We start from the raw sequence: 20432 nt of genomic DNA, 5'->3' as shown, positions 1-20432 counted from the left end.
TGGCCGTGTGCGGGCACGCGCGGTGGCATCGCACGCCAGGCTGGGCCAGCCCGGAGTGGCTGCTGCCCTCTGCCCCCTGGCCCTGGCAGGGTGGCCCTGGGCTCACTGGGCTCTTTGCAGCCTGGAATGGCAGGGCTGTGCCCGAGGCTGTGTCTGGAGCTGCTTCTTGCTGACCTCTGGGGATGGGGGATCAGCCACTCTGTGAAAGTTCAGCCCCGGGACTCGCTGCAATTTCTTGCATTTTCATGTTTATGAAACCTAAACTCCATCCTGAGGCAATTCCCACACAGGAGCGAGTGAAGATCCAGCTGAAGGAGATGTCAAATGCTGTGTGAGCCCGGAACCAAGTTAGTGCAGTCAGAGGAAGAAGATGACCTTCACTGTCTGTGCCATTAGGCCACTATTGAATTTCTATTCCTGTACTATATTTTTTCACCCAGTCAATCAACAGAAACAGGCAGACCCATATTTCTCATGCTTTTAAAATATTCACAGGCCTGTGACACTTGGTTTTCAACAGCTCCATGGAGAGGGTGGCCTGTAGGTGTGATATGTATCATCTGAAGTTCATTCCAAGCCCATCCTGTATGCAGTTTCAGCTCTCATTAGGTTTTGCCATGGAGAAGCCTCGCAGGAGACAGGAAAAGAATGTGGAAAACTGATGAAGTTTGACAGTGACTAAAAGTTTTAGCTAACCCCTTCCTTTGGAACTAAGGAGCCATTAATCACAGGGGGATGTGGATTTATGTAGTGCTCAGCAGTGACCATGAAGGAAATAATGTCCTGACAGCTCCAGTGCAGCTCCAGTGCCAGCTGTAATTCCAGCTCCAGTGCAGCTCCAGGGCACCCCTCCCCTGGAGCTGCTCCACTCACTGGGGCTCACCTAGCACACAGAAAAGTGCCTTCATCCTCACGTTTTTTTCCCAAGATATCCCTTACCTTGTGTTTAACAGACATTTTTTGCATTTAGGAGAAGTTTTAGCAAGGGCAAAATTGCCAAAGTCTGCCTTTAACCAGGCTCCAGTGCTGTCCCTGCACTCCAGGCTGGTGTTTTCCCAGGTACACCAGGGCCCAGCCTGGGAGATAAATGAAACCTCTCATCAGTGATAATCATCCTCATCTTTAAGAAACCCAGTGAAGGCTGAGGGCATGTGGAACCTGAGCATGATGAACTGGGGGGAAGGTTTGTGGCAGCTAATTAAAATCCCTTACCCTGGAACAGGACTGCTGTGATGAGTGAACAGTTGATTTAAAACCATAGCACAATTCTCTAGATTTGGTGCATGAATTTAGCAGAGACAGCTTGGAAAACTAGTTAATTAGATTCTCTTTCTACCTCCTGAGTACTTCCACCCTCTTTTGCCATCAAAGGCTTCTGTATATTGGACAATTAAAGCAAAAATTAACTGTTGTTGCAGAATTGCTGTAGGCATTTTTATAGAAGTCAAAGTATATTCCAGTTTATTCTGTCAAACTCAAACCCAGCTAGTTCCAGCAAACTAATTTCCAGAAAGCATACAAACAGAGAGCAGTGATAACATCTCATTGGTAATGTTGTTGTTTGGGGTTTTGAATTTTAAAGTGAACATTAATTTAAGGTGATTACATGTTCATACATTTTTCATTTTTAAAATAGATTACTATTGGTAACATCAAAAAATAATAACATTTCTGCTGCTTACAGACTCCTTCAGCAACACTTTATTTTGCAGCCTTACAAAGGGGGAGAAAAAGGCTCAGTTTTACACAAATACTCAGACAGACTTGCATTTGGCACTGAATGGAACACTTTCCCTGAGAGGAATCTGTGGTTCTGCAACAGTGATTATTTCACCTTGGTGTTTTCAAAAGGTGCTGTGGAAAATGTTAAGAACATAAAGTACCACTTAAACCTTGAATTACCTGATTTGGCTAACTCAAATTCTGAAATTATATTTTGCTGCTATGGTCCTCTTTTCAGTCCTTAATTCAGCTGAGACTGCTCAGACATTATGAATTCACACCAAAATATTCCACAGACTATCTTTGCTATAGGGCTTTTGGAGCAGCTGCCTTTTTACAACCTGTTTATTCCTCCTATGTTTGGATTTAACACAAAACATTTGGATGGGGAGATTCCACTGCCCTTATGGCAAGGACAAAAGACTCATTTCTGCTCTTGGTCCATCCTGGTGCTCTGCCTGCAAAGAAAAACTTCCAGGCTCTCACACAGCTGCACAGACTGAAAATATGGGTGCCTTGAGGGCAAGTAATATTTTTTTTAAAATAATGCCCTGCTGTTTTCATAGAAGAAAACTTAAATTCTTCAATAGACACCAGTGAATGCTGACATCTGCTGGAAGTGAAATAGGTCGGGCCTTTCTGCACTAGATGTTGATAGGCAGAAGTGTCTGAGAGGTTTGGTGTGAAAGTGAAAGAGAAGTCTGCATTTTCTCCTCACACACACACTGGCACTGCCTTTCAGTAAAGTTTTTGGCAGAAATAAACTCTGGCACAGGACGTGTATTTCAAACTTAGGTATAAGGTAGTTTTAGGAGAATCCAGGTCTTCCCTGAATCCAGGGGAAAATGATCCCAGCTATCATCTCCAGTGCTCCAGTGGCTGATTTTGAGTATGAGATTAAAAAGTCACATTTCTAGAAGTGGGAGAGAAATGTTTATGTGTGCAAATATCCAAATCAAAAATGAAACTGTGTCACGGGAAATAAAGCCAAAAGACTGGGAAAGGCAGGTGCCCAGGAGTACAGTGTTCATTACCTTCTGGTAAATAGAAATTAAAATTATAAACCCCATCTAAAGTGCTGTGAGTAGAAACGTCAGGCACAGCAGATCCTCTGGCCTGTGCCCCCCCTCCAGGCAGGGTGCATCCAGAGGGGATGGATCTGCATGGGGACACTGGGGCTGTCCCCAGAACCCTCTCCATGCCCCAGTGAGAAGCCTGAGCCCCCAAACCAGGAGCTGCCCCAGCCCCATGCCCTCTCCCTGCAGTGTTTGCTGTGTGCCCTGCAAGGACTCATTAACACAGAGCTAATGATGTCAGGCTCGTAGTAGAAAATCTGAGTGGTCAAGTAATGTCAGAATTAATTTGTTCCTTTATATGATTCATCAGATGAATCACCAGACCTTTCAATTTACAATTCACCTCTATGATTTATTTTGCTTTTGCCACAGTGCCGTTAAAGACACTCCTGCTCCCTGCACACACCAAGCTAAAAAAAACACATGACAAAAGCCTCAGCTGTTCAGTAGTAGTGTGTTGATAAAATGACTGGAGAGAGCAGATGGGCTCCCACCACTGTGCATGCTGGCCCAGGGCTCCTGGTAAATATAGAAGAGAGATTTCTGTCATGCTGTCAGGGGTATTTATGTGCTGCCAGTCACCATCCTATCAAGGGCAGAGTAGTATTAACATTCTCCCCCAGCGTGGTTTTTCTTGATCACTGAAAATCTTTGCTCTGGCATGCCAAAGAAGTCATGTAAAATGTGAGATGGTAAATAGCTTAAATAAATGGAGGGTAGTGACCCACCCAGACACAAAATACTTGTCCTCTCTACCTTCCTCCTGCCAAGAGGCACAAGAGAAATCTGAGCTGAGGGCTTACCTTCAGACGTGCTGTTTATTGGAGAGTAATGGGGAATGACAGAAGGAACTGCTGCTGTAGAGGAGATAAACTGGAAGTTTTTATTCATTAAACAATCACAGAAATACCATTTTAAAGCCAGGTGTTCAGCAATATTTCCTTTCACCACAACCTTTTAGCCCTCATAATGTCTATGACCAGGTAAGAGCCAGTGTAAGAGGTCAGCAGAGTGCAAGGAGGGCTGGAACTGCTGCAGCAACAAGGACAGGCCACAGAGCACCTGCAGCTCATGAGAGACTTTTCTTTTAATTTTTTAAAAAAGTAAAAACCATCACTGTGCATGTACTTGTCTCAACACTTAATCATATTACTTTCAAGTTTGCAAACATCCAAAATCCCCAGAGACAAAAATAAGGAGTCATAGACTTTTCAAAAGAAAAATCTTAAACAAGACACAGGGGCCTTCCTGTGCTCTATCCTGTGGAATGCACAGAAACCTGAATTTAGATGAGGATAAAAAATGTAAAGCTTGAGCTCTAGAGCTGCACCTAGAGCCTTCTGCAAGAGCTCCAGGAGCTTTGCTCCCAGCTGGGCAGTGGAGCAGAGCTGGAGCACGGGGACACCAGGGCAGGGCCTGCCAGGGGCAATCCCTGCAATCCCTGTTCCTCAGACAAACTCAGGATTTACATCCTGCCCAGGGTCCTGCTGGCACCAGCCCTGCTGGCTCAGGGAGCACATCCCCAAACCGAGGTGGCACTGCCACCACTGTGGCATCTGGGGGTGCCTATCTGGGGCTGGCAATTGCCCCTGCTGGGCTTTGGGGCACAGTGATGGTGTTGAATTGTGTTTGGCACAAGGATGCCCCCAGTGCTCCTCCCAGGGGGACCGTGGTGCCTGGCCAGGACAGCGTGTGGGGAGGGACAGGGCAGCCCCTGGGTCAGCGGTGACAGCGGGGTGGCCCTGGGGGACTTGAGCAGGGTGCTGCCTGCCAGGGGGCTGGGCTGTGGGGCAGGAGGGGCAGGGCAGTGAGCCAAGCCCTGCAGGCCTGGCTCTGCTGTGCCCCAGAGTCTGCAGGCAGGGCAGTGACCCTGGGCTGGCTCTGCCAGCAGCCCCTGAGCCAGCACAGCTGCCTGGGGCAGGACACGCTCTGGGGTCTGTGCTGGAGCCACCCCGAGGGCAGGAGCAGGGGGTGACAGTGCTGCCACTCCTCTTTGGGGTCATGGCTGGGGTCATTGTAAATCAGATTACAGAGACTGGAGGTTCAACAGGTCATATGTGGGTTTTTATTTTGCCCTGCCTGCCTTCTCCTCCCTCTGAAGGAAGCTGCTCTCCTGGACCCTGGGCTTCCCTTCCCACTCCTCTTCTGTGCAGCAGCTTTGTCCTCTCACAGCAAACTCCAGAAGGGCCTTTTTATTTACTTCTGAAAGTAATTTCTCAGGACTTTTACTCTCTTGGTATCTTTTGAGTTGTTGTTATAATGAGCAAGAAAATAAATCCTCTGGGGAACAGGAAGGTTTTTCAATAAAGCCTGATAACCCTTGTATATGTAAGCATTGGATTCTTTTTTGAACAGGAAGACCTATAAACTATTTTCAATTTTGATGACAGGCATGTATAAAATCAGTGGCCCCTTATCATTTCAGGACTTCACTCTGCTGCACCTTCTTCCTAGGGCAAATGTTTATGAAATAAGCTTATCCTTATCTTCTGGAACAGGCTTGCTTGTTGCAGGAATCTGCTTCCTCTGCTTTTGATGACATCTTTCCATTGGCCGTAATGGAGAAACACAACTTCTGAAAGTTTGTAACCTGCTCAGGCATGGCATCTCTGAGAATCCACTTAATTCCTTCTCTCTTTTTATTTTTTTCTTTTTTAAACTATTATAACTTTGCTGTAGTCTGGTCTGATATTATATAAACCTGCCTAAAAGGACAATGTGATCAGAAAACTTTCTTTAGCTGCAAGCCTGAATACTACTCAATTTTTCCCAGCTGTTGCTCAGTAAGAATGTTTTCCAGCTTGAATTTGCCATGCTGCCTTCCTTCTGGGATTCAAAAGCATCTGCTGGTTTCTACAGGTGAAACACAGGTACATCAGCACACCCACATCTCTCCTCCTCTGAGAAAAACACGTTTCAACAAAACAAAACAAATGAGACAAAACCAAACCCAGTCAAGCAGGGAAACAGAGGAGTCTTGTCCAGGCAATAGAGCATCAGTCTGTTCCTCTCCCCCACCACCCATGTACCCTGAAAATAAACCCAGAGTGTTTCTGAAGAGGATACTTGCACTGCAGTGGAAGAATTTGTGCTGTTTTGAGCCCATGACATGAAAAACCTTTTTCATAAAACTGTTTGCTGGGGGGAGACCAGAAAAATGTTGGATTGATGTAAAGCAGATGATACAGAAGTGCCAGTGCCACTGAGATACTGCAGTGCCAGCCCCTCAATTTCACCTGGATCTGCAGCAGGGGCTGCCTGAGCATCAGTGAGGCTGTGGGAAAGATTTGGGAGCAGGTGTTTACTAACAGGGAATGCCTGGAAGCTGCTCTCCCCAGAGAATTGTGATCCATCTTCACAGCTGCTAAAACACATTCTAACTTCCCAAAGGGAAGTGCTTATGGTCCCAAGTGGCAAGGAACTGTTGAATATCATTTATCTGTCTGTGTTTTTATCTACCTGTCAAGGGCAGGTAAGGGAGCAGACAGGCCCATTGCTTACGGCAGCAAGAGAATTCCCTTCCTGCTTTCTAAAAATGACAGAGTTTCATTCAAAGGAGGGTGTGCTGTCCCCCAGCATAACTCCCAGCCCATCAGAAAGGTAAAACACATGAGGCTGAAGGATCTGGTGTGGAAGGAGGCCCCAGGGAGGGCATGGCAGCAGTAACAGGAGCAGTGAGGGAGCCCATGCCAACCTGTGCTTGCCAGCAGAGAGCTGAGCTGGCTGCAAGTGCTGCCTGCAAGGGCTCCTGAGCCTGGAGCCCCTGGGACCTCTCAAAACCTGCTGCTCTAGCACATGAGATCACCTGTGCTGCAGCAAAGGAGGGCACCAAAGCCACTGATGCAGCAGTGCCAGCAGCCCCAGGTGGAGGCAGAAATCCCTCCCTGGTGTCAGAGAGGGCACCGAGTGACCCTCCTGGCGTGTCAGAGCAAGCATGTTCTGTCTAGAGCCATTCCAGCACCTGGAAAGCAAATCCTCCCTGTAATGCCCAGAGGAGGGCACAGGCTGATAGCAGGAAGGGGGTGCTCAGCCCTGCTCCCTGTGCCAGGCTGGCACAGCCTCACACCACGGAAAGGCATCGCCTGGGACGGGCAGCAGCCAGAGCTGCAGCTGTGAGCAAGCAGAGCTCAAAGCATGCCAGCCCTTCTTGAGATTGGCTCTCCAAAGACACAGCATTTTTGCTTTAAACATGCTTCCACTCAAAGCTGAATTCAGTATTTCTTGATCCATTAGAAGTGAATCTGCTCAGACAGAAGTTTTATGAAACTAATTACCTACTGTCTCTACTGGAAGTAAATATTGAAGGCAAGAACAATAAACATGGGCTGAAGTGTGCTATGCAAATAATATGTTTAATTACCAGTTAAACCCATGCAGTCTGTTAATCACTATGTGGGTTTAGATGGTATTCACAGCAAAGCAAAGGCAATATGACAGGAGAAACCTCTGTGTTTTTTCTCTCATTGCAAATAACAATTCATGAAGAAATATATTAATGTGTCTGTATCCTGTGTCTCAGTATTGCAACATTAATGAGAAAATTTCTCCTTTGCTAAATCCCAGCTGCTTTAATCTTCCCAGGAACTGCTTTTCTAAGGGTGCAGGGTAAGGCTTGGGTCACTTGTACAATGCATAAAGCAGAGAGGCTTTTCAGAAGCAGTGGGCTTTAAAGGAACTCTAATCCTACCAATGATAACAAAGTGGAGGCAGTTCTGAGTGCTCCTAAAAACCCTAATGGGTTTACTATTTGTTTTCCTGAAAAAAAAATTATGAAGAATAGAGCTGAAGGAAAAAATATTGTGAAAAGTGAAGATAATCTGAGAAGTACCTTCAGAAAAGCATTGCTCTGCAGAAGAGACAAATGCAAGGTGTTCCTGGTCCATTAGGGTTAAATCTGGAAAGGGATCTGAGGTGAGCAGGGAGATTCTGCATTGGGAAAGCCAGAAGGGCAAGGCCTGTGTGTGTGGAGTTGGGGCAGCTCTGAGCTGTGAGAAGTACTGACTGTCCAAAGTTTTTGGGGATTCTTTCTTGGAGAAAATATTTAGAAAAGGGATTCAAATGATGGGGTTTTTTTCTTTTTTTTCCTTTTTCTTCTTCTTCTTTTTCTTTCTCCATCCCTTTTCCTGTTGGGAAATGATTTCAGAGCTGCTCGAGATCCTGGCATATATTTCCAAACTCTTCCTGTTCCAGGAGGTTTGGCTCAGCTCTTGACCTCTTCTCAGAAGGGCTGTGATTTCAGTTTCTCTCTTGACAACAGCAGTCTTAAATAAGCAAAGCTCCCTCCCTGGCCAGTGCCCCATTTTGGGCTGCAGCTCCTGGGCAAGCAGCCCAGCTGGGCTGGTTTGGGCAGCCCAGGGCTCTTTTCTGGGGGGCTGGAGCCCCTTCCCCAGTGCAGAGAGGAGCTGGGATGCTGGGGCTGTGTCAGCCCCTCTGGCACCAGGAGCAGGGAGCAGCTCCTAAAAATATCCTAAAGGAGACAAGGGGCTAATGCTGCTGGCTTGTGAGCTGGAAAGATGCATTATTCATTGTGTGCAGAGACAGGAGAGTGAGAGAAGATGCCTGGCAAAGCCCCCAGAATGGCTTATTTACCCCTGAGTAAAAACTTAGGTTTGTTGAGTAGACTCCATAAATTTAGGAGGACTTCTGAAATGTCCAGATGTTCCTGAGCAGATGAATAATGTTATCTTTCTGAAAGCTTACTGAATCTTTTATCATTTTATGCACTATTTGCATGGGCAGGTCTTGTGAAGGAATAGCAGTAAATAGCAACCTCTGGTACTGCCAAAGGTACCAGCAAGGGAGGAGAGCCCGGCACTTCCACAAAGCACAAGGATGTCCTAAGGATGGCTGAAGGCCACTGTTAAACAGCCAGAAAATAAACATTAAATTAATGAGTTAAACCTGTCTTAAGATGTTAAACCTGTTAAACCTGTCTGAATGTAGCTGTGCTGTGAGAGGGTGGTTGAGCATCAGAGCTGTGCCCTCAGACACAGCAGAGAGAGAGGTGTTGCCCTCTTGGGCAGCCAGGCCTCCAAGCAGGATCCTGGAGTTAAGGCAAAAATTGAGTCAGCTCTCTCTGGTGAACAGATTCCACTTTCTTGTCAGTTTGGAAATGGTTTCTTCTCCATGGTAATCCTTCAGCAATGCAGCTCCACTTAGAGCAATTTAGACTGGAGGCAAAAGATTTCCCAATGAGAGTTCTGCCAGCAGAGTAGGACAGCAGCACCAGATTGTATCTTTACTGGTTTATTATCTGGAAGGTTTGCACTCTCATCTGGTTAGACTCTTTCTTGTGAGATTCCCTGAATGCTTGAAACAGAAAATGTCACAACCCTGCACTGCTGGGAGGACTGGGCAGCCTCTTGGGCAGTGTCTCTGTGTTCACTATGTGGGCTGTGTTTGTTGTCTCTGCATGAAGCAGCCATGCCTCTCCTCTGTCTGAGCCTGCACTGCTGGGTTAGTGCCAGCCATGTGTTTTCAATGAATTGACCTGGCTTCCTTGGCTTTACAATGGATGTTTCATTATTTTGTGGGTTCCCTTCCACATTCTGGTTTCCTCTGTTCTTGCCTAGACTTAGTTTACTTGAGTTCCCAGTCTCTGTCTGTGCTTTCTCCCCTGATGAAAAAAGAGCCTGCAATGATCCTGGGTGTACATACATTTATATGCTTGCTCTCTTTGTATGTTCATGCTTCCCTACAGCTACTCCCACATGCACATATATAATGTATACACACACAGATAGCTGTGTGCACTCAAATGAGATTTGTCTCACTTGCTAAGGACACCAGCAGCCATTACAGTGCTGCAGCCTTGACACACTGGTCACACTTACAGTGACAGCAAGTGTGACTGACTCCAGCCAAGCCTGAGCTGTGCCCAGGACTGATACTCCAGGAGCTGGACAAGGCAGAGCCTCTCCCCTCAGCGCCCAGCTCTGCCTTTGCTCTCCTGTTGCCATCCTTGCACATCAACTGGAGTAGCCACAAGCTGGCTGCAACCAAACCCCAGCTCAAATCATGCCCAAGATGCAGCAACAGCTTTGTTACTGCTTTATATTAAAGCATGGCTGCAGGAGGGGGAGATGGCATCAGCATCCATCCTTTGTGATTCAGCTGCTACAGCAGCCTGGGAAGCAGCACAGCTCCCTCACAGCTCCTCTTCCTCCCCCAGCTCCAGCCCAACCCTCCCAGTCCAGGCTCTCTGGAAGCTGGGAATTGTTCATCACATCAGAGCTGTGCTGCCATGGACCAAAGCAAGTGAACATTCACAGGGCATGAAGAGGAACTCACGGACCCAAAGGGCAAGAGAGATTCCCAGGGCAGATTTTTGAGGAGGCCCAGGTGGGTGGCTGAGCAGCCAGTGCATCCTTCAGGGAGAAGTGCCCTTGGCTTGGGCTGGGCACACTGTCCATCCACACCTCACAAGGAGCTGCCAGGCAAAGCCCAGGAGCCAGCCTGGGATGGGAGGCAGGGCAGGACCTGCAGCCTCTCCTGCCAGCTCAGCTTCATCTTTCACTGCATCACCACTGACACCTCTCCCCACTTCATGCAATAACAACCAGGATATCTGTCATTTTTATCAGTTCCTGCAGCTCAGCTGCTCAAAACTTCCTGCTAGTGTCATTTAGCCTCTCTCATCTCAGAGATAGCTCCTAGCTGCTAATATATACTAACAATTTTCACAGTCGCCTGCTTTCCATCTGTTACAGCTTCACTGCTGCTTTTTTTCTAACTTCCTCTATGATCTCAGCTTGCCTTTGTTGAAGTTACACACTTTTTCCTCCTTACTGTGAATATTTGGGGTTTTGGACATCAAATAAAATGTCTCTTAACAGTTTTCAGCTCTCAATCATGTTTCCTTCGATTTAAATCCCTTCTTGCAGATGATTCGATTCAGAGCAGCTTTGGGCTGGTGAAACTGCTGTTTCAGAGGTGCAGGGATGCTGGCTGACATTTCTTTTCATGGTACAGAATGGATGTAATGCAACCATGCTGTCTTGAACCCAAGTGTTCTTAACTTTCAACCCATGTGGTCAATGCTTTAGCTGCCAGTGCAGCACTCCCAGTTCCTTTAGAGGCACAAAATGCCATTTATCATTTCAAACTGTTCTGACATTTCAGTATTATGATGTGAGTCCTCCAGCAGCTGCCTCCCACTTGGCAAGCTGCCTGAGAGCTCCATGGTACAGACAGGTGAGAGGGACTCTGGTGTGGTTTTCCTGTCCTTAGCAGGCACCAGGTAATGCCTGACCTTGGCTGCTGTGCCTCAGTGTTGTCTGACTCACATCTGGGTAATACAGTCTTTGCTCAGTTATGTGCTGCTCTTTTGTTTTTATCCAGCTGGTGCTCCCCAGGTCATCAGAACCACTTTGTGCAATTGAGTCACATGAAACTTTTGGGTCTCAGCAGCAGAAAGGTCAAATATATATTCATAAATTACCAGTTCCAGCTCTTTGTGTTTAATCACCAGACGTGTAGCACCTGTGACTCACAATAAAAACAACTTTCACTCCCTCTTTTCACTTTCTTGACCTCAAGCAGAGTCAATTCAAACTTTAAATACATCCCATGTCTAAGGTCTGCCTGTCCTCAGGGGCAGGAGGTATTCCAGACTTGCCTGAGGACATTTGCATTTCTGGCTCTCAGGAACATCTCAAGAGGAGCATCCCCAAGTGTCCCAGTCTTCAGGGCCCATGTACCTGATGTTCTTCCACTTGAGTGAGGAGCTGCACACCCTGGGGGTTTCTTTCCTTGCTAAATAAGAAGGAAGTGATGCTGAAGAGCACCAGAAGAGACAATTACAGTGCTGTGATCAATGCCAGCTCACCCAATGCCAGACTGGACCACAGACACAGATCTAGCAATGGGCAGAAGAGAAGCACTGAGGGCTTTACAGCACTCAGTGGAAATCCTGCATCTTTTTTATTAGGATGATAAAAGAAATGAGGTGTTAAGTGAGAAGGATGTGTGATGAAGGCATCAGAAAACGTATCAGCTACTCTACCAGCAGTGATGGCTCTGAGTGAGGGCTTTGGGTGCTCAGATAAAAAGGGTCACTAGGAGAGCAGGTCTATAATGGCACTGAGGAGCCTGTGAAGATAAATGGCAGATTTCCTACAGACTGCTGATTTCCTAAGACAGGTTTCATTCTTAGGCACCAAAACCAAAATTTTCTAGTCAGAGAATTTTTTACAGAAGTGCAAATTGAAACAGCTAAACAGTGTTTATGCATGTGTATGCATATAAATATGTATCAACTTCCCTTCCTCACTTGACATGATTGCAAAAGAAATTCCCATTCTGACTTTTCACACCCACATGAGCACAGGAAGAAGGAATTTAAAGGCTGCTTAAATTTATGTATCCACTGTGAAATTCCCAAGTACTGAAAAGTACATTTGGTTGAAGATATATGACTGCTGTGTAATTTACTGTTTGAGGGCTTCCAACTGAAATGTTACTGTACATGGTACAACACTTCTCATTGAGTGGGAGTTCACCCTGCTTATCTCTGGCCAGAAGTTTGCAGCGTTATTCTCTGTGCACCAGGTCCCCTCCACAATGGAATCAGGAGCATTTAACTGGTGTTACATAAAAGTCAATTAATGCTCAGCAATCCCTAAAAGAGCATGAAGGAACTTTCTGGCTTCAACAGACAAGAATGTGATTGTTTGCTATTAAATATTAATGGTATTGCTATGGGAAATAGATCTTGAGGGATCTGAGAAGTGAGATATGCAAAATATGGAGGTACAAACCAAATGCATGAAAGAAAGGAACAGAAAATCTCAGCTGTGATAAACCTTTGTCATCAGCACCAACAGCCTCTTTTCAGAGAGCTGGTGGCTCAGGAGGTGCAGCCACATCCCACTGCCTGCCAGATCAAATTCCTGACTGGTTTTGGTCCCTCTCTAGTGAAAATGCTGCACTGACCCTGTTCCAGGGCCAGCCCTGCTCTGTGCTGAGCTCCCCAGAGCTGCTCCTGGACACAGCACAGACTGATGGAGCAGGACTTCTACAGAGCAGCCTTGTGCCTTCCACAGAAACAGGCTTGGAAAACTCAATTAGCCATGACCTGGCTTCTCTGGGCTTCTACCTGGGTCAGCTTTGACTGTGGGAATTATGGGGCTAATGGAAGAAATATGGAATGAGGATGAGCTGAATTCAAGGCCAGGAATACTCACAAAGGATTTCCACATCATGCAGATTGCACATATCAAATTGAATTTGACTTCCTTGCTGGTTGGCACAGCTGGCTTTTCATTGTGAATGTGTAACTGCAAATGAATAAACACATTTTCCTTATGCTTTGTGGATAAATGTAGAAAATTTGACCTTTCTGTCTTGGAGAACAAGCCCCACAGATGATTGTACAGCAAAATGCCAAAGAACCTGTTCCATAGCTCCAGCCCTCCCTGAGTTCACAGGCAGCTCAAAAGTCTGCAGTCATTATTTGAATTGCTTTCATGCTATCAGCTTTTTTTAAGGAAACTTTATGACAACAAAACTTTTGTCATCTTATTGCAGGGGTTCCATACTGTTGTCTCCTCATCACAAAAGTTCCATACCTTCTTGGTGTTTTCTCATGGGCAGCCTCTCAGAGCACTGACTCTTCCTTCTTCACAAAGCAGCCAACTGACTCCAGCTCCCTTCTCACCCAGCCACCCCACTCTTTTATAGCACTCTTCTTCTCATTGCTTACAGCTGTGCCTGTTAAAGTCAGGCCTGTTCCTAATCTTTGATAATTGGCTGAGCTGTAACTCCTTAGGGGTGAGATTACTTTCTACACTATCTTTAGTTTCTTATATTCTATCCCCCTACACAAAACAACAGACATAATTTGCCACAAGTCTGGTAAACAGAATGAAACTATTAAGAAGAAAGAGAAATTATCAAAGATGACACTGCAGCAGCTCTGGCTCTCCTGAATTCACTGCTGCCAGTTATGTCAGGCCAGCTCTTCCTCCTTTAAATTAAAACTATGTTTTGTTTTAGAACAATTTAATTTCCCAGAATTCATGCACTGGAAAATCTAAACTGGATTTTTTCAAAAGTATGAGGGTCAGAGGCTGAAAGCAACTAAAGAGCAGTAAAGGAGTGATATTTACACAGCCTAGAACCCACCAAGCCTGCATGCCCAGGGCTGCTCCTTGACCACTATGAGTCTGTAGAGCACAGACAGTGTCCAGCTCTGGCACCTCATGGAATTTATTTCAGCCCTAAACCCAAATATTGCCATTAGTGGAACTGCCAATATTTAGGTAAATTGATACCTATTTCCCAATGCTTCCACAAAACTTGGGTGTAAACAGGGTCAGCCAGAGCTTCCTGCCTTTTCTGGCACTGTGGCAATTGTGTGGCCAGAGCAGGCAGGAATAGATGTGCTGGTGACTCAGGGTGGGTCAGCCCCACCTGTGCTGTTCCCTTCCCACCCTGGTCCTGAAAAAAACTGACCTTCATGAGCAGGAGGGAGTGCTTTCATTTAGAAAATTCAGTGCTGTAATAAACTTAATCTTTATTAGCTGGGCCACACAGAGAAAAGTTTGCAGTAATTGTACCTTGACTCAATAGATTAAAGAAGAATAAAATCACTTTACATTTGCCCTTGATATAGAGCACAAAGAAATGGAAAGAATTTACATATAAAGAATTTAGTACTGCTTGTGAAACCTAAAAGCTAAGTTCAGAGAGAGTTGAGCCTAGATCAGGAACATCCAGATGTGTCCCCAGATGTTCTTAGATCTGTAGCTGACACCAAAAAGGACTTAAATGTATAAACTGAGCAGCCATCACCAGGGGAGCTCAGAGCCACCAGGTGTGATGAAGCACCTGAAACTGGTAGGTGTGGAAGCCCCAGTGTGTGCCCTGCTGGGACAGAGGCTGGGACAGGAGCCTTGTCCCAGCCCCAGCCACTGTCAGCCTCACCCCTGTGAGCAGAGCAGGGCACTCTGCTCTCAGTTTGGGCACAGATGGGCAGATCTTGTTCAAAAATTATTCCTGATTTCTGTGAGTAATGCGTTTTCTCCAGGCTTCATCCTTCAAAAACTGCCCCATAAATCATGTTGAAGAGAAAATGTTTAGAAAAGCAACCAGAAGCTGAACAGCTTAAGGCTTTTGGTAACCATTGACAAAGATCTATAAATGTCCAGCACATACACAAATGCTGCATCTTTAACTTAGTTAATTATCCAGGAGTGGGCACCAGTTTTGGTGAGTGTTACAAGCAAAGGTGAACTAGCCAAATTTTTGTCTGTGTTTGCATCAGATCACATCCTGCTGCAACTGGTTTTGTATTTGGCATTAAATATATGATGAATTCACAGCAGTAAAATATAGAACAGTGGTCAAGAAGTTCATATTGGGGAGAAACTGAATGGCTTGAGGGCCAGTGGCAGCAAATGGGGACATTGATCAATGTGACTGCTCTCTGATTCTATTGATATGGAAACTGGAATAGCAATAGAACATATTGTCTTCCATTAATTACCAGGATTTTCCTTTCACTAACAATGAGTTATCTTTTATTATTGAAAGAGTGGGTTGTTCATGTTTTCCTTGTCCTTCTTTGGAGGGGTGTCCTGGTTTTGGCTGGGAGAGAGTTAATGTACTCAGTACATTACAATTGCAAGCAGAGCCCTCATTGCTTCAAGTCAAGGAAAAGAAGCAATTCTGCATTGACAAAACTTTGCTCTTTTTAAAAGAAGTAATGGATCATATTAGAAAAAGACCCATTTTGCCTTCTCAAAAACCCACAAACCAATAAGTGAAAAAGTCCACCCACTAAGAAAACATCTAAACCAAATTCTCTCAGTTCAGCTCCATTCTGTGGTTCAAATGATCAGGAACAACAACACCACACATCTTCTGGTCCATACCTCCCTGGCTGTCCTAATTAATAGTGGCCAAAGGCAGTATTTATTTCTTAGCTCACGAGATAATAGGTTATTGATTGATCTGGGAGCTAATAGTCAAGGTTATGTCTCACATAAGAAGTGATTGTGTGGATTGAAGTTCATCATTGATCCTGTTTCCACACACGCAGGGGGATCATACATTTAACTGTCACATAAATAAGAACAAAAGACCCTTAATGACATTTATTGACTTGCAGAGATGTGATTCCTCCCTTGCACCCACCTCTAGGTACTGTGGTCAGCCCACAGCTTGCCACTGACTTAGGTCTGGTATTTTCATTTCAGTGGCTCTTCTCTGCCATGAGCAGGGAAATTGGGACATGCTGGAATCCTCTGCTCCTGCAAGGAGGGGCTGGATTGCACTGCCTGCTCATCCTGTGGCATTGCCATCTCACCATGGTGAAACTCAGGAACCATGAGAGGAATGAAATAGCCAAAGAAGTATTTTAAAGGACTATAAAAGGTTTGGAAGAGATTAAAACCAGAAACGAAAGGAGTCATAAATGCAGTGTGGAATTGAATGCAAATATTGAACAGCAAGCACAAAATTGGAACTGCAGAACTGGGCACAGCTTGGAGCACCCATTCAAAGGAAAGCTTCAGGATCATAAAATCTGGTCTCATTGCAGAATATTTTGTGGGAACTATTTGTTTCACTAAGGTTGTTCCAAGTCTTAAAATCCAGAACCAAAAAACCTTATTAAATATGTGTTTGTAAAATGTGTTTCACAAACATGGAGGTCTCAATGATTTGATATAGCTCTGCAAGATGTCTTGAGTTCCTCTGAATTGGGATATTCAGAATGAGAAATGGTCTATCAAAAAACCCAAATCAAAACCAAAACTAAAACCAACCCAAAAAACCCAAACCAAAAGCAAAAACAAAAATAAAAGGAAATGGAATAAATTGAAATATCTGCTTTGTTTAGATGGAATCCAGAATTCAACTGGCTATTTTATATCAAAACATTTTGAACTGTTCTAATCACTGCCAGGACCTGTTCCTCTACCCATTCATACCTCTATTGTTAATTACTTTAGTTTGCTCTCTATTTGGAGTCATCTGGAAACTTCTACTGAAAACCAAATTCAGAAAAGTACCTGACCCTCTCTGGTAGCCTTATGTCAGTGCCATTGGGAAATGCCATTTGTTTCTTCCTGGCCACTGATTTTCCAGCCATGCAGGTCCCTTTCACACAATTCTGGCTGGCCCTGCCCACCCCCACATTCTGTGTGGATCCAGAGCCTTTTTGAGACTGCTCACTTATTGTTTTTAATCTGCCACAGCAGCTTGGGCATTAAGTTCCCCTCCCAGTTTCCCCAAGCCTTTTCTAAGCTGGAACTGAACCTCTCTTTTTCAGGTGCTTGCCCAGCTCAGTCAGGATTTGCCAGTGTGCTTCTTCACCTCCATTTAATTTTCATGGGAGACACAGCTTATGAAGGTACATGATGGCAGCCTAGAAAGCTATTAATTTATTTGACACAAAAACATTTTGGAACCGTGCTGCTCAGTGCCACATGAACCTTGTTTTTATTAAGCCATGTAATGGGGAAGAAACTAGCATCAAATCCAAGGAAAAGCATTAAAAAGCTGTTTTGCCTTAAGGTACAGAAGCTCCTGAAAAGCATGGTATTTTCTTCTCTTTCAACTATTACAGAGAAATAGCATTTTTATTCTCTCATTTATGTCAGTTAGGATAGCTAATGATATATATTATTACAAGACCCAGAGCCAGCCTCATCTCACATTGGCATTACATTCTCTTCTTTGCATCTAGTACTGCTTTTCTGAATATTATGTGCCATCCAAACAATTTCAGATACAGTTTCAATCACAGGAAATAACAGGATCCTTGTGGAGGTGTAAATGCATCAAGGATTGTAGCAGCCTGTCCTGCTTGGCAGCAGCTGAAGGACCTGTTTGTATTTCCAGGGAGGGAGCTGGATGTGCACATCTGCCTTCCACCAAGCAGCCCTCAAAGTTTCTGTGCAATGCTAAGAGGATAAATATCATCTACAAGCAAGGGAGAGAGTATGCCTTGGTATTATTGTGCACTTTCACCAGAAGTGCCCATTAAGGGACAATGTCTGCTTTTATTCTCTCTGAATTTAATACAAATTCCACAGTAGCTGCAACATCTAAGCCCAGCTATGGAAGATTTTTAATATGATATTGTATTTTTTGGCTCAGGTTTGAGCAGGCCGTGCTAGCTAATGAAGAATTTCCAAATGGATGTCCATGATTTCAACAAAGCAAATGTTTTGGGGGAAAATTGTCTGCAGTGTGGAAAGAAACGAGATAGATTTTTTCTGAGTAATTAATTGAAATGAAATGCTTAATTGAAAAGAAATGCAGTGGATATTTGTTACTTGCTGTGCTGTAGCCTGATTATCAATTCTCTCTGCAGAACACCAAGACTACAATTTTTAACAGAGGATCTTCTTAAGAGCTTCCTTTTGAGTTTCTAATAATAAATTTAAAATTCCCTTTTTGCTTTGAGATCTAGATTGAAATGAAGTATCGTCATAAAAGAAAAGGGCCCTGACACAGATGAGCTTAATTTAATTTAAGGCTAAAAAAAATCCTGCACTGAATTTCATGATTGGGTGAAAAGACGTGTCAGCACCAAGTCACTGGGATCTATTCAGGGATACATTGGAAATGTAGGACTATTTCCACGAGTGCTTACGTTGCTAATAGACCTCTTAAAAATAGTGTAATGGAGATGGAGGTTTGTCTCTGAACACATGGTGCTATTTATCACTGGCAGCTGCACCTGGATTTTCATTAATCTTCTTGGAGAACATGCACCAAAGGACTGCAGGCTCCAGCTGAGGCTGGTACTTCTCCCAGAGGCTGTGGGACACCCCATGGGTGCCTTGGAGTACTCCATCCCTGGATGGCCCTGGGAGAGCTGGATCCAGGATCCCCCTTGGAGAGCTCATCCCTGGGTCCCCTTTGGAGAGCTGGATCTCCCTTGGAGAGCTGGATCCCTGGGTTCCCCTAGGAGAGCTCATCCCTGCATCCCCTTTGGAGAGCTGGATCCCTGGATCCCACTCAGAGCACTGAAGCCCTGGATCCCTCTCAGAGAGCTGGATCCCTGGCTCTCCTTTGGAGAGCTGCATCCCTAAATCCCTCTTGGAGACCTGGATCCAGGGATCCCTCTTGGAGAGCTGCATCCCTGGATTCCCTTTGGAGAGCTGGATCCCTGTGCATCTCAGGGACAGCCTGAGGCACCCTGACTGACAACACAGGCCTGTGCTGCCTGTGGCCCTTGGAGGAAGGGGCTCATCCCTCTTTCTTTCCCAAGGATTGCATCCCAAACTGATGCCTTAAGTTTTAGCATTTATATTTTTCTAATCCCGTACTGCATTAGTGTATAACTCTGAGCTCCATATAAAGCATTAGCAAGCTCTCTTCACATTTTGGTCAGACAAAACAATCCTTGCAGGCCTGAGAACCAAGGACAGCTCAGCCTCAGGCCCCAAAAGTATAAATAAAAGTGAACTGGGGAGGAGAAGCAAACGGGGGGAATGTGACTTCATTCCCTGAAGCTATAGTTGGGCAATTAACCTCTGATATGCAAATAGACCAAACTTATATCTGTCTGAAAAACCCATAACCCTGGTCCATCCTGGTGTAGCCCCTCTCAGAGGCTTCTGACTGCTCAAGGTGTGTCTGTGGAAGGCCTTTAATAAACACCCACTTTCATTCTCTTAGCCTTGGCTAGCCTGTGTTCTAGGTAGGCTCTCCAAGGCAGCAACCAAAGCAGTCACAGTGGAGATCCTGGGTCGTGCCATTTCCCCCTCAGCTTTGTTTGGTGTGGCTATGAAAGAAGAAGTGCACTTACATACGTTAAAATAAATAAACAAACCCTAAAGAATCGTTACCTTAATTTGAACCTCCTGCTCATTTTACATTATTGCAACTTCAGCAAGTTTCTGTGCAACCACTGGGACTTTTGACCAGCTCCTCCTGCCTTCATCCCTGGGTTTATTTGGAGGGTTACAAACACCACGAGTGAGGTGTGTGTGATGGGCCACAGCTCTCCTTAAACCCAGCCTTATCCTCCCAGCTGGAATGAGTGCAGTAGGGCACCTGCATGCTCCCTAAAGGGCCAAGTCTTGGCAGGGTGAGGCTTTTTTTTATTTAAGAATAGCAAAGAGAAATTGCCTAAATGCAAAAAGCATCAGAGTTTGCACAGAGCATGAGAACAGCCAGGCTGAGTGATGTGATTTGGTACCACACAGCTACATCAGCAGGTATTATTCTTACTTCAATTTCATGTTCTTCTAAATGAAAGGCCCATTTCTGGATGCTTTAAATTGCTGGGAAAAAAAAAAAAAAAGAGTATGTTTATTGAAGTAAAATGTGCCATGTAGAGGTAAAATATATCAGATAATAAAACAGCAAAAGACCAGACTCTGCTATAAAGAAAAACAAATCTTTTTTTTTTTTTTTTCAGTAAGCAACTTGTTTTTTCTAAATAATGCATTAGCTGCTTTTCATTTTTCAAATTAGAGTTTATTATTTTGAACTTGCTATCACTCAGAACAGCTTGGATATTTTAAAATACTTTTAATCATGCACCTAAAAGATGTGGCATGGTAAGAAGCTTAGCAGCAATAAAAGGAATGTAAGTGGAAAGGTAGAACAGATGAGATGCAGCAGCAAGGCTTTTTATGATAGTAATCTAATTTTAAAATAGCTTCTCATTTC

The 20432-nt window shown here is 44.8% G+C and overlaps 1 long non-coding RNA gene across 1 annotated transcript in view; it reads right to left on the bottom strand.

The window, feature by feature from the left end:
• Nucleotides 1-3662: 3662 nt before the first annotated feature.
• The window catches only part of LOC132335344 (uncharacterized), a 108611-nt gene continuing 91841 nt past the window's right edge, over nucleotides 3663-20432 (bottom strand). The window contains exon 4 of the long non-coding RNA XR_009488642.1: nucleotides 3663-20041. This is a non-coding gene — a long non-coding RNA (uncharacterized LOC132335344). The remainder of the gene's footprint in view (nucleotides 20042-20432) is intronic.

This window comes from Haemorhous mexicanus, chromosome 17, assembly GCF_027477595.1.
Source record: "Haemorhous mexicanus isolate bHaeMex1 chromosome 17, bHaeMex1.pri, whole genome shotgun sequence".
Taxonomy (NCBI): domain Eukaryota; kingdom Metazoa; phylum Chordata; class Aves; order Passeriformes; family Fringillidae; genus Haemorhous; species Haemorhous mexicanus.
The sequence above is the reverse complement of the archived record's forward strand: the minus strand, read 5'-3'. Positions and strand labels throughout refer to the sequence as shown.